The sequence below is a fragment of the Odontomachus brunneus genome, unplaced genomic scaffold, assembly GCF_010583005.1.
Source record: "Odontomachus brunneus isolate Ranch 3 - 2012 unplaced genomic scaffold, Obru_v1 Obru_scaffold_085, whole genome shotgun sequence".
Classification (NCBI taxonomy): domain Eukaryota; kingdom Metazoa; phylum Arthropoda; class Insecta; order Hymenoptera; family Formicidae; genus Odontomachus; species Odontomachus brunneus.
The window spans coordinates 297,572-304,723 of record NW_022639535.1 but is presented as its reverse complement, the minus strand read 5'-3'; the positions used below and the strand labels follow the sequence as shown (position 1 = coordinate 304,723).

Genomic DNA, 7,152 nt, shown 5'->3' with positions numbered 1-7,152 from the left:
GCGAGAATGGGTGGACGAATGGATTGCTTCGAAACAAACATCGTTTTATCGAGATGGTATCGCCCAGTTGCCAGAAAGATGGCAAAAAGTTGTAGAAAGTGATGGAAAATACTTTCATTGAAATAATTTAAATAAATTTTTTACAATAAATGCTTTTTCTCAGTATTTTTTGGGCGGAAACTAAGTTAAGGTCCTAATATGTGTTGACCGCGAGAAAGAAAGACAGAAGAGCAGAAAGAGAAATATCGTTCCTACGGAATTTGCATCACGGAACAGATCGTTTCATAAGACGTCGGAATCCTCTTTCTCGAGAGGGAGGAAGCACTACGACGAGTCACTATTCACTTCGACTCCTCAAAGCTACACAAAGCCGTCGGTTATCGTTATCTTTGTCGCCTCGTACAGCGACGCGGGGTGCACACGTCGCGGCATAATCTGCCGCGAGTAAAGAGGATCGTAAAATCGGATTGCTACTTTTATAAAGAGAAACAGAGAAAGGCAAACGAGCCCGTACATGCGAAAATGGATCAAGTTTTTATGCGACATGTGCGCCCACCACGGAAAACGTAGTGAGGAGAGCGAGGGGATGTAGTAGTACAAAAGTAGTGGGCGAGTTTAAAATTAAGTTGTAACTTAAATTCGTGACATAACAACATTTTACATGCGTTGTTACTAACTTCGACTGGGAAAATATGTTCAAACCGTCTCGCAAACAAGTTGCACAGTCGCACAATCGATAAGCCTTTGATCGGGAAAATTAACGAAACAATAGCCAATGTACGAGATATGAGATTACGATTGTAAACGAATCCGAAGGATGAAATGGCTCACGTTATATATTTTTTTATCGCCGCCGCGCACACGTCGTCGTTGCCGGGATAAAATCAACGGCAACGACGGCGCGCGAAGGTGTCTTACCGGGGTTCAGCGAGAGTGAGAAGAGAGTGAGAGAAGGAAGGGGGTGGGAAGGATGGACCAACGTAATCTCGCCCGAAGGAACGAGCAGAATCGGATTGCGGCGGAAAGCAGAGTAGCGGCGGAGAGGTAGCGCGCGCGCGGCAGTGTGTTCTCCGACAGGGTACATCGGGGAGCTGTAGACGAGCGGCGAAGTCGTCTCGAAGCAGTGCAAGAACGTAACACGGGCATATACATAAAACAGGACGGTGTCCTGTGGGGGCGCGCGCCGCTAGCGTATTCCTCGCTAACGTATTATCGCGGAAGCTACGAGGACGGAATTTCGCTCAGAGCGAACGCGGCTCGATAACGCGAACCGGAGTTACGGCTGTCGTTACGTCAACGGAGAAATTGTTAAGCGCATAAAACGCGAATAATGGCAGCACGAGCGACGTATCCCGTGGAATTTCTCTCTTTTTTTTCTCGACGGCGATGATCTCGTGACGACCACTTCAGATCGCTCAAAGAGGTTGAAGTGACGAATGAATAAATAGTCAGTTATTCATCGTTGGATATTTTCATGGGAAGACCTCGTTTTAAGGCGCGTAGCAAGAGCTTTCGACGATCAAAGCGAGTGCAAGTCGTGAGAGCCTAAAGAGCGAACGAATCGGAGAACCGCTGGCGTCTGGGAGTGGACGCAATCATAATCTGCCGCGTACTCGAAAGCCCAGTAGTATACCCCACACCCGGTAGACCCCATATTTCCTATTTCCAACCCCATCTTCCGACCTCGCGCCATCCTCTCCGCTCTGCCCCCGCGAGAGAGAGAAAGAGAGAGAAAGAGAGAGAAAGAAAGCGAGCGAGGCAACCACCTTCGTCGTTTCTTTCTTATATACGACTCTACGTGTATCCATGCCTGACGCCTTTCGCAAATACCGCCGCGTTAGATGCGCGTTCACCTTCGCATACCCACACACGTACATACGCAGACGTAGACATATACATGTACGGAGATATAGAGCGCGATGGTGTAGCAGCACACGTGAGCGCGCAACAACGAGAACACGGCGCGGCGGTCGAGATCCTTCCACCACGCGCGCGCCAGATATGTGTCGTGAAAAATCCTGGAGAAAATTCCATTCTGGGCGCGCGGGTGCAACCCCGCCACATTGCGAAAGTGACCCGGCAAACACGAAGCTGACGTTTCGATTTTCATGCCCTTCATTCGTAGAATTCCTTAGCGCTCGCGAGGGCACGAATGGTTGAGGGGAACAGAGTCTCAGTTCGTAGGGGATGGTCTCTCACCTTGGGTAGAATCTCATAGGTAACGCGATATAGAGTAATTCAAACGCGATTGAACGAGCTCGCTCGCTCGCTCGCTTTCACCTGAAATGCCATTGACGCGCGAGAATCGAATTAGAGAAATCGTTAGAAATATCACTCCCCGACTCACGGCGCAGGAATAGAAAAGATTCCACCCTCTATCTCTCTCGGACGCCGCGGGGCAGGCTCCCGTGAACTTTGCAAAAGCTTCATTAACAAAAGGAGGGTCGGTGATATAAAGTAAATTGCACACAATTATTGGCATTCCCTTAGTCGACCAGCAGTTGTTCATAATTTTACTTGTGAAAATTTCTTTTGGAATTAGATGCGGAGAGAATTTTATAGTAAACATTATTATAGAATCTTATAACCGCGAGGAACAAGTAATTTGCAGTAATTTATTATATTTCTATTTCATGTGTGCTACTTATATTTTAGGAACTGAAATGTGCTATTAAACAAGTTGCTTGTTTTAATTAAAAAAAAAATTGTAATATTTTTTCCGTTTAGAGTGCAGGCAAGAAACTTACCTGCAATCTAGTCCCATGAAAAACCCGGTTACTCTAGAATGCTAGGGACTAAGGGGATGCCAATAATTATGTGGTTTACCCTACGTCTGCCGCGAGAGGAGAGTCTCAGAGACGAGGGAGTTTCCTCCAACAGGCGAACTTTCGACGTGTCAGGGAACCCTGACACGATTTCAAGGAAGAAGACAGAGCTGCGCGATGTTGTCGACGATCGGGGAATCTCCGTGGAAATTGATCGATCGCTAAACAGTGCTCGACCGCTCAGGGGAGAGAATTCACGAGTGCGCGTTTCTCGGCGGTAAAAAGCGACGCGGATTTACATTTTAATAAATCACGCCAACGAGAGAATGACGCATGACGCCAACGATATGCGTATCCCGGCTGAGATTAAGTATAAGATGGCGGTAATAATATTAATAATAGTGATAATGATACTAATGCGCTCGCGTGCGCTACACAAGTTTTAACGAGTGCGCGGCTCACTTCGCTCGGATCGATAACCCTATCTGGATTTTTATGGGCTTAACCTAACCGTCGTCTCGTTTCTGCGTGCGAGTTTGCACGTCGTCCTCGTCATTTTCTTCTTCCTCTCCTAGCCCTTTTTTCGTTCCTTCCTTTCTAATGGCGCGAGAGACCAGGGAGGTCCGCAGGAGAAGGTAGATAGATAGGTAGAGAGCTCGATTGCACCAACGTGCAAGACGCAGCGCGGAAAAAGTGGAGCGGCGGAGACGATGAATTCATCGCGCCATTGTAGCCGAGGATTTCGGGAGATCCTCGAGTCTTTTAAGGACGTACCCGGTGACGGATGACACGCGGATTATACGTAACATCTCGCCCGGATTACCAGGCATTGTGTTATTCCCCGCGGAAAACGAACAGACGGAGAAAGAGACAGACGAAAAGGGAGAAAGAAAGAGAGAGAGGGAGAGAGAGTTAGAACTGGAGATAGAGATTGCGAGCGACGAACTTACTTCACTATTCCGTCCGGATTCCGGATCGAATTTGATTGACACGTGGCGAAGTGAGATCACAGACTGTGAATTAACCTCGCACCGCCGCCGCCGTCGTCAATAAGCGACGTAAATAAAGCCGATTTATTATTCGTGACAGAGAGAGAGAGAAAGAGGAAGAGAGTATAAGAGAAAAATAGATGCGTTCATTGTCGTTCTAGGGCAATCCTTTAGAAGCCTTATTACGAAGGAGGAGAGAGAGAAAAAAGCATTTTATATAAAAAGGAAAATAATTTTGCGAAAAGAAAAAGGCTGGAATTATGATTTGCTGAAGAGGAATATAAACAGTTGTGAAGAAATTGTAAAGTTAGTCTAACCAAGTAACTAAAGGTATAGAAGTGAAACGAGATCTCTAACTATTCCCAGCGTCCGGAGTGAGCTCCATTCTAACGGAATCCAAGATCCTCCTTAATTGCTGCAGCAGGATGTTCTAACTTTGTCTCGGTTTGACTCGGTTGCGAAATTTACAAAAGACCTTATGTCGCTCGTCGCTAGTATTTTGACGGTGCCGTTTGCGCGCGTCATTTCTAGCTCTCATCCTTGACCCAATGTGTTCGTTCAACCAAGGTGCGTGACAGCGTCTAAACTAAAGATGGTTCCGCGGCTTTCGTCTCGATATCTCGTCTCCCTTTTGGGGAATCCTCGAGCGAAACAATATTTGCCGTTCCATTCGACACATTGGCGCGTGGCGTGCAAACCGTGCAGACGTATAGCGCTCGCGCGACCATACTAAATCTATACAAGCTTACTTTGGTATTCCTGTTTGACATAGCTTAACTAACTAATCTATCAGCTGTGTCTATATCCGGATTTGCCGAGCATACTGTTTGCAGATTAGCCCGAATATGGCGGTAAGTGTATCAACCGACCGCCGCGCCTTGCAAGACTGTCTGTGTTTGAGGTGCTGCCATCGCCACCACCACCGCCTCCCGACTTGATAGATTGCTTTTTGAGACGATAAAGTCGTCTCAATGATTAAAACTGCCGCGTATGCAGTCGATACATCTCGCGTGCGATTTTAATCTTTTCTATCTCGCCGCGTCGCCAGCGAAAAGTTTCATATTTCACAGCGCGCGAATGGTAACATATGTGATGCGAGAATGGTCATGGTCGATCGCTCCAGCTTCACCGATGCTGTCAGAATTATTTTTTCACAATTTCGGTGACTTCGACGAGAAGAACACAGGCATTAAGGGAAATTTAGCGCTAACCGAGTCGCGCGTTGTGTTCTATCGTGAAACGAATTCCAAATAACAACCCTCTACTGTTGGTCGAGAATTGTCCAAAATCTCCACTGAAATCACTATTAAGCTACACCAATCCTTCGCAAATTTTTTTTAGACTCGTGAGTCTAAAAAAGACTGCGCTAGTGCCTTTCAAGTTCTAAATCTATATTATAGAAAAAAAAAAAAATTTAAATTTAAATTTAAATTTAAATGTTAAATGTATATTAAAAAATATAAATCTATATTTAAAGTAATTAGTTTCAAAATGAATTTAAGTTAATTCAACATTTAATTCAAACATTTTATACAATTTGAAATTTAATTTAATTCAAAATTAATTTAATGTTGAAGATAAAATAAACTTGAATGTAATATAACCAATACAGCTGATTTCAAAATTAACTTAAAACCCGAAAGATACTGACGTAGCGTACTTTTATGAGAATTATAGATGGCACCGCTGTGGCACTTTTGGGGCGCAAAGGGTGAATTATCTACGAGTATGTTTCACAAAGAAGGTATCGCGTAAGAAAGTGTGTAAAGAAATTATTCGTCCGATTCGATGAAATAGTGAAAATCGCGGGATTCTCCGTCGCGCGGCGAGATGGATCTATTGCAGCGTCGGACTTTGGTGCGAGAACGATGTCGCGCGGGCGTGAGAGTTTGACGGTGAAAAAGGCCACGAGTGGCGATGCGGCGGTGGTAGTTCGTTGATTGCAGCGTAAATATAAATAACGTATTTATACGCGCCGTGCACGCGCGCACTCGCTCACGCCCAAGCCATGGAAGGCCCGTTAACCTGCAGAGGCAGTTGCCGCCGTGTACCTTACCGTGTCACTCGTTTGACTCGCCCATCGCTCGCGAAACGTAAACACGTCCGACGGATTTCACGTCCGCCCTTTGACGGTCGCATCGCATCGCGGCTAGGAAAAACTCTAGGACGACAGTCGAGGAATCACTCACCTGTAATCAGAAAGACAGAGATACCTCGTTTGAAAGTGCTCAGAGCGAAACATCGTTACCGCGAATTCTGTTGCATGCGGGGAAACTCCAAGGGATCCCGGCAAGCCGGGAATAAAACGAGTGATGGAGAAAGATAGAAGCGGATAAAAGCAGTTGAAAAAAAATACAAATATCAGGAAAGGGAAACAACAGGTATTGACAGTTTGTTGCTTGAACGCCGACCTAAGAACGAGCTTTTTCCCGATGATTCTTCGAAAGATCGCTCTTGCTACATAACGGCAAACCTCGTTCACATATCCGCTCGCGACGGTCGCGACGTCGCAACACGCGCCGTCGAGGAGGACAACAATTCCGACGCGAAGTCTTTCCTGTCGGCTGGCGCGAGCTCCGTTTTCCATTTCCTTGTTATTGCACCAAGGATTTTCAACGCATCCGTTCTCCCGCCGATAAACATCGGCAATAGCGAAGGGATTCCATTCCGTGGTTGTAACGACAATCGGTCAGGACAAACTCGCGCCCCTCCGCCCTCGTTTTCCACACGTCAAGTCCGCGAATGCCGCGCGATGCGATCTCGCTCGCGTGCCTTTCTGCTCCTCGCGGTGCAGCTGCGTGCGGATCTACCACGAAGCGATTCACGGCGGTGTATTAGCAACGATCCATCGATCAACCCCCCTTTTCGACAGTTACTTACGCGGCCTGATATCGGCTGTGTGTGTTTCCGCGAACGTGGACAAAGCCATTCGGCGGCGGTGACGCGCGACCGCACTAAAGTCCTCGAGAATTGGTTTTCGTCGCTTGATAAATGTCCTCTCCACCCTCGCGCTCGCCCCCGTGGCCCCGTCACACTTGCCGAAACGGAAGCGCGTTTATTCGGTGCGTCGTCAAAATTTCGCTGACGCATCGCGCCCAATCTCTCTCGTTCGCTTGTCCAACAAGCGACGCGGCTATTCGGCCGGGCTGTACACGCGAAACGAGAGTGTCGATGAGAGTCTCCTCTCAGGCGATTCCGAACGTTTAAACCGATCGAGTGCGGCGGAAATCCGAGAGAGCCGTCGACCACCCCCTCTCCGGCTGCTGTCTTTGCTTAGCATCGTGAACGCGAGATTCAGGAATTTCCTCGCGAAAACTCGACAATCCGCCACTCCCTTGCATCGTTACTCTCCGCGTCAAATTACTCCGACGAAAAGTGGATTATTTTATTGAGAATTC

The 7,152-nt window shown here is 47.2% G+C and overlaps 1 protein-coding gene across 12 annotated transcripts in view; it reads right to left on the bottom strand.

The window, feature by feature from the left end:
* Positions 1–7,152, bottom strand: part of LOC116847936 (synaptogenesis protein syg-2-like) — a 413,298-nt gene that overhangs the window by 150,350 nt on the left and 255,796 nt on the right. The window contains exon 1 of one of the 12 annotated variants that reach the window (XM_032823548.1): positions 5,811–5,895. The exons of the other annotated variants lie outside the window; for them this stretch is intronic. The gene's annotated coding sequence lies outside the window, so the exon portion shown is untranslated. Of the gene's footprint in view, positions 1–5,810; positions 5,896–7,152 lie in introns of those variants that run through there. 12 annotated transcript variants of the gene reach the window in all.